This window comes from Oreochromis aureus, linkage group 15, assembly GCF_013358895.1.
Source record: "Oreochromis aureus strain Israel breed Guangdong linkage group 15, ZZ_aureus, whole genome shotgun sequence".
Lineage (NCBI taxonomy): Eukaryota > Metazoa > Chordata > Actinopteri > Cichliformes > Cichlidae > Oreochromis > Oreochromis aureus.
Window position 1 is genome coordinate 33,261,761 of NC_052956.1, and position 11,612 is coordinate 33,273,372.

The following is an 11,612-nucleotide window of genomic DNA, read 5'->3' on the forward strand; positions in this document are numbered from 1 at the left end:
GATAAGTTATGTCACAATCACGCCCACATTGGCGATTGCTAAGACGTCACGTTAAACACACACCCTGCGGCGGCGATTGCTGATAAGTTATGTCACAATCACGCCATGACATTGGCGATCGCTTAGTTCACGTTACACACCCAGCGGCGGCGATTGCTGATAAGCAGTGTTGGGTAAGTTACTTTAAATTAGTAACTTAGTTACTTTACTAGTTACTTCTTACTAAAAAGTAACTCAGTTAACTTTACTTTCAACTCAGTTACTAGGAAAGTAACTTTGGTTTTACTGAATTCTCTGTTTAATGTGTTGCTTCCTAACTGGATACCCAGCATGATTGCCAGTCTTCTAGCTTGCTTACTTGCCACAAGTGCACTGTGCCACCCTCAGGGCTCGCAAAAATCTTTTGATTTTTCCAGTCGGGCTACCAAAATCTAACTCAGCCCTGCCCGTCGGGCTATCATAGGAAGGAAAAATATATGTCAATGCTGTTCCATTGTTTCTCAAATGTAGCTGGGTAATTATGTCATTGGCATCGACGAGCCTCTGTCAATATGTGAAATCGAGTTTGAATTTGCGCTTCTTCTTCTTTTTTTCTTTCACTTTCACTTTGCGATCGTGCGAACTGTGTATAGTGTGGCGGCAGCACTGATTGGTGAGTGACAGATTAATTGCGCACCAATTCCTCTGGCATCGTCTTATCACTCATTAGCTTACTATTCAAATGTGACAAGTGAAATTTCCGCAGCAAACTTAAACATGTGATAGAGGTTGATTGCGCAGAGAATCGCTGACCGTTATGTGAAATGCGTGTGTAAAAACAGCAGGATTTACGCGGGTATTTTAGTTCTGCTGAGCCAAATAAGACAGGTCAGGGTGAAGAAGGGCAGCCAAAGAAAAGCCTACCACAAAGCGGAAAACTTATGACAAATCAGACTATGAGGCAAAAAGAAAGCGTAGCCTTTTTGGTTTCATTGCATTGTTGCTCAGTCTGCAGTATCTTTCCCAGAACAAACAGCAGTTGCAAAACATACTAAAAATAAACCAAGCACAACAAGAAGTCCTGAAAAAGCTGTTTAGAACAGTGTACTATGTTGCAAAGAGTGAACTACCACTGGCAAAATGTAGCCGTGTTGCAAACTTCAAAAAGCAAATGGCCTCGATCTTGGTTCCACTTGCCTCTTACCCGTGATTTCAGTGGAAATTTCAGATTCAGGATCTGACACAGACTGATTCATGTTCTACACAGTTCCAAATATTTGAGTAGATGACTGTAATTTTTATACAATTGTTGTAATTTGTGTTTTAACAATTTTTTGATGGATGTTTTGTTTCCTTTACAATATTATACTTTAATGTATATTACTGTAAAGGAAACAAAACATCCATCAAAAATTCTCATGTTTTCTTCGGGCGGGCTAGTTAAATTTATTTTGGGCTATAGCCCAAAACAAAAACTGAAGAGTGCCTGCCCGAAGGGCTACCAGGGATTTTGAAATTTTGCGAGCCCTGCACCTACCAATAGAAAGGAAAAATAATGTGCACATTTCACACGAGAGAAATCACGCCTGGACCGTGACCGTCGCTGACCGCCGCCATGATTCTAGCCTGCTTTTACATCCAACACACAAAACTGCAGTCGTGGTGGTTTCAATTGTACTCAGAACTCAGAAATTCTGCCTTCTGAATAGGAAGATGTAGGTAACACCAGACTGCAGATGAGCTGCATACAGAGCTGGACTGGGACAAAAAAAAAATCGTCCCGGGCATTTTGACTAGGAAAAATCATAAAGCCTTTGAATGAAAATAAACACTGTTGTGACAGTGATGTACACTGTTCTGATGGTATATATGTATCAATCTATCAATTGTTTGTTGTAAGACTCAGATAATTATTTTTTAAAAGCGAGACATTTTAAATGAGAATAATAAAGAAAACTATTTCCTTGTCCCCCCCTTTTCTGTTGTTAATGCCCTACATGGACCCCTGGCAAAAATTTGCTAGACCCCCCCTGCACAGTTACCAGCTGTCAGCTACGTAGAAAAGGATCCTGGTGTTATTTGTCTCTCAGAAACAGCTCATAACTTCCCTTCAACTCATTCATGTCACCTAAAAGGTAAACCTGTTTCTCCATCACCTATGCTGCATCAACACACCAGTTCAGCTCTGATGATTCAGTAAGGACATCTCCTGGTTTCATCTGCATGTTTCCCTCTCACCATATAACCAAACCGATATCATGACCAGCAGCTTTACAGCTGTGGCTCCAGCAAACATCAGCTGATACTAGAAATTAATATTAAATAAATTCTAACAACAGCTGATCAAGCTTAAACGTGCTGCTGTTGTTTAGCGCGACATCCGCTGGTTTCCTCTTTCTGGCAAAGTGGGCGATAAATAAACAAGAGAGAAAAGCCGATCAGCTGATCATTGATCAGTTTCGTGATTGAAGTAGAAACGGGAGAGGAGAGAATGAGAAGAAGAGGCAGCTGTGCAGCTTCAGCTTTGTGTCTTTTTTCATTGTAGCTGAAGTCCGGGACAAACTGTGTTCCTTTTCACCTCAGTGCGAAACGCGTAATATTTTCTCTGAATACCAGGCGATTCTGTTTTTACGGACGGTTGGCAACTCTAATAATTAACCTTATGAACAAAATAAAGTTCAACATCAGCAACATAGCACCCACCCAGCTGTATAGAAACTCCGTCATGCTAGCTAGCACGTAGTACGCTAAATGTCAGCATACCGAAAATAAACTCCACCTAAACTTGGTTTATCTCTGACCCAGATAGACTGCAGGTCATAACTTCTTACCTGAAGTTCAGTTCACCTGACACGGGACGCGGCCGCTTGGGTCTCTCCTCTTGCCTCCCTTTTCCTTCATCCACCTGCTGGCCTCCACCACTTGCTAATGTTATTGAATCTGTGGAGCTCCGCGATATCCGCCACCACAAGTAACGTAACGAGACTATCTAAATCCCAGTAACGAGTAACGCGTTCCTGGTTTTGGCATAATAACTAGTTACCGTGCTCGTTACCACAATAATAACGTAGTTACTGTAACGCATAACTTAATAACGCGTTAGTCCCAACACTGCTGATAAGTCACGTCAGACACACGCCCTGTGATCGGCGATCACTCATACTTCACGTAGGACACACCCAGTGAGTGGCGCAGCTGATATGTTTTGTCACAGTCACCCAATCATTGCTCATCGTCACTAACAAACCGCGGCCTGCGAATGGCGATTGCTGATAAGTCACAAAACAGTCACGCCCTGACATTGGCGATAGCTAATACGTCATGTCACGAACGCCCGGCGAGCGGCGATTGCTGATAAGTCACGTCAGACACACACCCTGTGATGGGCGATCACTCATATTTCACGTCAGACACACCCCGTGTGAGTGGCGATTGCTGATATGTTTTGTCACAGACACGCCCAATTATTGGCGATTGCTCATACGTCACATAACAAACACAGCTTGCGAGCTGCGATTGCTGATAAGTCACAAAACAGTCACGCCCTGACACTGGCGATCTCTAATAAGTCACGTCACAGACACGCCCAGCGAGCAGCGATTGCTGATAAATCACAAAACAGTCACGCCCTGACATTGGCGATAGCTAATACGTCACGTGACAGACACGCCCGGCGAGCGGCGATTGCTGATAAGTCACGCCAGAGACACGCCCTGTGATCGGCGATCACTCATACTTCACGTCAGACACACCCCGTGTGAGCTATTTGACATCACAGCAGAGAGACGGGTTTGGCATTGATTTTTGACATCACCTTAGAGAATCTACTCTGGCACTGATATGTGACATCACAGGAGACACGCGAGTCTGGCATTGATATTTGAAATCACAGCAGAATCATGATTCTGGTTTTGATATTTGACATCACAGCAGAGACACAAGTCTGGTATTGTCAGTCACGCCCTGACATTGGCGATCGCTCATACGTCACTTCACAGACACGCCCGGTGAGCGCCGATTGCTGATAAGTTATGTCACAGACACGCCCAACTATGGGCGATTGCTCATACGTCACATAACAAACACGGCCTGCGAGTGGCGATTGCTGATAAGTCACATCACAGTCACGCCCTGAAATTGGCGATCGCTAATACGTCACGTCAGAGACACGCCCGGCGAGCGGCGATTGCTGATAAGTCACGTCAGAGACACGCCCTGTGATCGGCGATCACTCATACTTCACGTCGGACACACCACGTGTGAGCAGCGATGGCTGATAAGTTATGTCACAGACACGCCCAACTACTGGCGATTGCTCATACGTCACATAACAAACACGGCCTGCGAGTGGCGATTACTGATAAGTCACATCACAGTCACGCTCTGACATTGGCGATCGTTAATACGTCACGTCACAGACACGCCCGGCGAGCAGCGATTGCTGATAAGTCACAAAACAGTCACGCCCTGACATTGGCGATAGCTAATACGTCACGTGACAGACACGCCCTATGATCGGCGATCACTCATACTTCACGACAGACAAACCCCGTGGGAGCTATTTGACATCACAGCGGAGAGAGACGGGTTTGGAATTGATTTTGACATCACCTTAGAGAATCTACGCTGGCATTGATATTTGAATTCATAGAAGAGACGCGAGTCTGGTATTGATATTTGACATCACAGTCACACACGCACACGCGAGTCTGGCATTGATTTTCTACATCACAGCAGAGACGCGAGTTTGGTATTGATATGTGACATCACAGCAGAGAGTAGAGTCTGGAATTAATTGTTGACCTCACAGCCGAGAGACGAGTCTAGAATTGTTATTTGAAATCACAGCAGAATCATGATTCTGGTTTTGATATTTGACATCACAGCAGAGACGCGAGTCTGGCATTGATATTTGACGTCACAGCAGAGAGTCAAGTCTGGTAGTGACATTTGAAATAACAGTAGAAACACGAGTCTGGTATTGATATTTGACATCACAGCAGTGAGATAAGTCTGGTATTGCTATTTGACATCTCAGGAGAGACACGAGTCTGGTATTGATATTTGACATCAAAGCAGAGAGACAAGTCTTGTATTGATATTTGACATCACGTCAGAGACACGCCCTGTGCTCGGTGATAGCTCATACTTCACGTCAGACACACCCCGTGTGAGTGGCGATTGCTGATAAGTTATGTCACAGACACGCCCAACTATTGGCGATTGCTCATACGTCACATAACAAATACGGCCTGCGGTGGCGATTGCTGATAAGTCACATCACAGTCACGCCCTGACATTGGCGATCTCTAATAAGTCACGTACACGTCAGACACGCCCGTGAGAGCGGCGATTGCTTTAAGTCACGTCAGAGACACGCCCTGTGATCGGCGATCACTCATACTTCACGTCAGATAAACCCCGTGTGAGTGGCGATTGCTGATAAGTTATGTCACAGACACGCCCAACTACTGGCGATCGCTCATACGTCACGTCACAGACACGCCCGGTGAGCGCCGATTGCTGATAAGTCACAAAACAGTCACGCCCTGACATTGGCGATCGCTAATTCGTCACGTCATAGACACGCCGGGCGAGCCGCGATTGCTGATAAGTCACAAAACAGTCACGCCCTGACATTGGCGATCGCTAATACGTCACGTCACAGACACGCCCGACGAGCGGCGATTGCTGATAAGTTATGTGAAAGACACGCCCAACTATTGGCGATTGCTCAAACGTCACATAACAAACACAGCCTGCGAGTGGCGATTGCTGATAAGTCACATCACAGTCACGCCGTAACATTGGCGATCGCTTATACGTCACGTCACAGACACTCCCGGCGAGCAGTAATTGGTGATAAGTCACGTCATAGACATGCCCTGTGATGGGCGATCACTCATACTTCACGTCAGACACACCCCGTGTGAGGGACGATTGCTGATAAGTTATGTCACAGACATGCCCAACTATGGGCGATTGCTCATACTGTGGTGGATTTTTGTTTGATATGTATAACTATGTAACTATATACACTATATATCTATGCGCACTGAACATATATATTTTAACTTTCATGTAGAGTCTTAAGCACAAGACATTTTGCTTCACCGAGGTTTATGAAGTTGGTACTGTAACAGGGCAGTTAATGTAGGGGAGAGTTCTCTCTTGAATAATTTAATTAATAATTAATTAATTTAACATCTTTAATGCAGCACAACCAAAACAGTAACATTGTAACAGAGATCCTGAACACATCACGATAAAATACCATACAAAATAAACACACACACACACACACACACACTTTGAACCCACACTGTAAGCATGTAACCTGTGTATTATATGTTATAAGATTGTGCCACTTGCTGTATAAGATTTAATAATTAGGATTAATGTGTGACCTTTGACCGTGTCATGACCTATTGTGATAAGCCAGAGCAGGGGTACTCAGAGTCCTGACTGGCCTTTGGCCAAGACCTTGGCCACTATCTGACCCCAGCAGCTGTGCGGGCGTGTGGGAAAGTTACCCAGCAGCAGGGGCGGTGATACTGGTCCCTATATTAGGGGACCAGAGGACACCCCCAGGGCTCTTTTCCTCCTGCTGCTGCTACCTGTCCATCTCTGTGTTGCTCTGCTGTCTGTGCTTAAGGCTGTACACCCCGGGGTTTTTTTGCTTTGCTTGCTTTCTGCTTTGTAATTTTCTTGCTAAATGTCTGTATGTATTTTTCCTGCTGTTCATATGATTCAGTGTATTAAACTCTGTTCCAAGAATTCTACTCTTTTACAGAGCATCTTTTTGAGTGTCTTGATTTTAATTGGATTTGGATCACCACATTGTTGGTGGAAGAAGGTTATCAGGATGGCTTCAAAATTTGCGACCACAATACGTCACATAACAAACACGCCCAGCGAGCGGCGATTGCTGATAAGTTATGTCAGAGTCACGCCCTGACATTGGCGATCGCTAAGACGTCACGTCACAGACACTCCTGGCGAGCGGCGATTGCTGATAAGTCACGTCAGACACACGCGCTGTGATGGGCGATTGCTGATAAGTTTTGTCACAGACACAGCGCCCACTACTGGCGATTGCTCATATCGTCACATAACAAACACGGCCTGCGAGTGGCGATTACTGATAAGTCACAAAACAGTCACGCCCTGACATTGGCGATCGCTAATACGTCACGTCACAGACACGCCCGGCGAGCGGGGATTGCTGATAAGTCATGTCAGAGACACACCCAACTATTGGCGATTGCTCATACGTCACATAACAAACACGGCCTGCGAGTGGCGATTGCTGATAAGTCACAAAACAGTCACGCCCTGACACTGGCGATCGCTAATACGTCACGTCATAGACACGCCGCGCGGGCGCGCGATTGCTGATAAGTCACAAAACAGTCACGCCCTGACATTGGCGATCGCTAATACGTCACGTCACAGACACGCCCGGCGAGCGGGGATTGCTGATAAGTCACGTCAGAGACACTCCCAAATATTGGCGATTGCTCATACCTCACATAACAAACACGGCCTAAGAGCGGCGATTGCTGATAAGTCACATCACAGTCACGCCGTGACATTGGTGATCGCTTATACGTCACGTCACAGACACGCCCGGCGAGCAGCAATTGGTGATAAGTCACGTCAGAGACACGCCCTGTGATGGGCGATCACTCATACTTCACGTCAGACACACCCCGTGTGAGGGGAAATTGCTGATAAGTTATGTCACAGTCACGCCCTGACATTGGCGATCGCTAATAAGTCACGTCACAGAAACGCCCGGTGAGAGCCGATTTCTGATAAGTCACAAAACAGTCACGCCCTGACATTGGCGATCGCTCATACGTCACGTCACAGACACGCCCAGTGAGCGGCGATTGCTGATAAGTTATGTCACAGACACGCCCAACTATGGGCGATTGCTCATACGTCACATAACAAACACGGCCTGCGAGTGGCGATTGCTGATAAGTCACAAAACAGTCACGCCCTGACATTGGCGATCGCTAATACGTCACGTCACAGACACGCCCGACGAGCGGCGATTGCTGATAAGTTATGTGAAAGACACGCCCAACTATTGGCGATTGCTCAAACGTCACATAACAAACACGGCCTGCGAGTGGCGATTGCTGATAAGTCACATCACAGTCACGCCGTAACATTGGCGATCGCTTATACGTCACGTCACAGACACTCCCGGCGAGCAGTAATTGGTGATAAGTCACGTCATAGACATGCCCTGTGATGGGCGATCACTCATACTTCACGTCAGACACACCCCGTGTGAGGGACGATTGCTGATAAGTTATGTCACAGACACGCACAACTATTGGCGATTGCTCATACGTCACATAACAAACACGGCCTGCGAGTGGCGATTACTGATAAGTCACATCACAGTCACGCTCTGCCACTGGCGATCTCTAATAAGTCACGTCACAGACACGCCCGGCGAGCAGCAATTGGTGATAAGTCAAGTCAGAGACACGCCCTGTGATGGGCGATCACTCATACTTCACGTCAGACACGCCCGGCGAGCGGCGATTGCTGATAAGTTTTGTCACAGTCACGCCCTGACATTGGCGATCGCTCATACGTCACTTCACAGACACGCCCGGTGAGCGCCGATTGCTGATAAGTTATGTCACAGACACGCCCAACTATGGGCGATTGCTCATACGTCACATAACAAACACGGCCTGCGAGTGGCGATTGCTGATAAGTCACATCACAGTCACGCCCTGAAATTGGCGATCGCTAATACGTCACGTCAGAGACACGCCCGGCGAGCGGCGATTGCTGATAAGTCACGTCAGAGACACGCCCTGTGATCGGCGATCACTCATACTTCACGTCGGACACACCACGTGTGAGCAGCGATTGCTGATAAGTTATGTCACAGACACGCCCAACTACTGGCGATTGCTCATACGTCACATAACAAACACGGCCTGCGAGTGGCGATTACTGATAAGTCACATCACAGTCACGCTCTGACATTGGCGATCGTTAATACGTCACTTTACAGACACGCCCGGCGAGCAGTGATTGCTGATAAGTCACAAAACAGTCACGCCTGACATTGGCGATAGCTAATACGTCACGTGACAGACACGCGCCTATGATCGGCGATCACTCATACTTCACAACAGACACACCCGTGTGGGAGCTATTTGACATCACAGCGGAGAGAGACGGGTTTGGAATTGATTTTTGACATCACCTTAGAGAATCTACGCTGGCATTGATATTTGAATTCATAGAAGAGACGCGAGTCTGGTATTGATATTTGACATCACAGTCGACACGCGAGTCTGGCATTGATTTTCTACATCACAGCAGAGACGCGAGTTTGGTATTGATATGTGACATCACAGCAGAGAGTCGAGTCTGGAATTAATTGTTGACCTCACAGCCGAGAGACGAGTCTAGAATTGTTATTTGAAATCACAGCAGAATCATGATTCTGGTTTTGATATTTGACGTCACAGCAGAGAGTCAAGTCTGGTAGTGACATTTGAAATAACAGTAGAAACACGAGTCTTGTATTGATATTTGACATCACAGCAGTGAGATAAGTCTGGTATTGAAATTTGACATCACAGCAGCGAGGCGAATCTGGCATTCATATTTGACATCACAGCAGAGAGGTGAGTCTGGTATTGATATTTGACATCACAGCAGAGTGACGAGTCTTGTATTAATATTTGACATCACGTCAGAGACACCCCGTGTGAGGGGCGATTGCTTATAAGTTATGTCACAGACACGCCCAACTATTGGCGATTGCTTATACGTCACATAACAAACACGGCCTGCGGTGTGAAGATGCTGATAAGTTATGTCACAGACACGAACTGACATTGGCATTGGCGATCGCTAATACGTGACGTCACAGACACGCCCGGCGAGCGGCAATTGCTGATAAGTCACGTCAGAGACACGCCCTGTGATCGGCGATCACTCATACTTCACGTCAGACACACCCCGTGTGAGCTATTTGACATCACAGCAGAGAGACGGGTTTGGCATTGATTTTTGACATCACAGCAGAGATGCGAGTTTGGTATCGGTATGTGATATCACAGCAGTGAGAGCAATCTGGTATTGATATTTGAAATGATAGTAGAGGCGAATCTGGCATTGATATTTGACATCACAACAGAGAATCTACTCTTGCATTGCTTTTTGACATCACAGGAGAGAGACAAGTCTCGTTTTGATATTTGACATCACAGCAGAGACGCGAGTCTGGTTTTGATATTTGACATCACAGCAGAGAGACAAGTCTTGTATTGATAGTTGACATCACAGCAGAGAGGCGAATCTGGCATTGATATTTGACATCACAGCAGAGAGGTGAGTCTGGTATTGATATGCGACATCACAGCAGGGAATCTATTTTGGTATTGCTATTTGACATCTCAGGAGAGACACGAGTCTGGTATTGATATTTGACATCAAAGCAGAGAGACAAGTCTTGTATTGATATTTGACATCACGTCAGAGACACGCCCTGTGCTCGGTGATAGCTCATACTTCACGTCAGACACACCCGTGTGTGAGTGGCGATTGCTGATAAGTTATGTCACAGACACGCCCAACTATTGGCGATTGCTCATACGTCACATAACAAATACGGCCTGCGGTGGCGATTATTGATAAGTCACATCACAGTCACGCCCTGACATTGGCGATCTCTAATAAGTCAAGTCACAGACACGCCCGGTGAGCGGCGATTGCTTTTAAGTCACGTCAGAGACACGCCCTGTGATCGGTGATCACTCATACTTCACGTCAGATAAACCCCGTGTGAGTGGCGATTGCTGATAAGTTATGTCACAGACACGCCCAACTACTGGCGATTGCTCATCGTCACATAACAAGCACGGCCTGCTGGTGGCGATTGCTGATAAGTCACAAAACAGTCACGCCTTGACATTGGCGATCGTTAATACGTCACGTTACAGACACGCCCGGCGAGCGGCGATTGCTGATTAGTCACAAAACAGTCACGCCCTGACATTGGCGATAGCTAATACGTCACGTCACAGACACGCCCGGCGGCGGCGATTGCTGATAAGTCACATCAGAGACACGCCCTATCATCGGCGATCACTCATACTTCATGTCAGACACACCCCCGTGTGTGTGAGCTATTTGACATCACAGCAGAGACGCGCGAATCTGGCATTGATATTTGAAATCACAGCAGAGAGGTGAGTCTGGCATTGATATTTAACATCACAGCAGAGATTCATGGCTGGCATTGATATTTGAATTCACAGCAGAGACGCGAATCTGGCATTGATATTTGAAATCACAGCAGAGAGGTGAATCTGGCATTGATATTTAACATCACAGCAGAGAGGTGAGTCTGGTGTTGATATTTGACATCACAGCAGAGAGACATGTCTGGCATTGATATTTGAATTCACAGAAGAGACGCGAGTCTGGTATTGATTTTTGACATCACAGCAGAGGCGCGAGTTTGTTATTGATATGTGATATCACAGCAGTGAGAGCAATCTGGTATTGATATTTGAAATGGCAGTAGAGGCGAATCTGTAATTGATATTTGTCCTCACAGTAGAGACGCGAGTCTGGTTTTT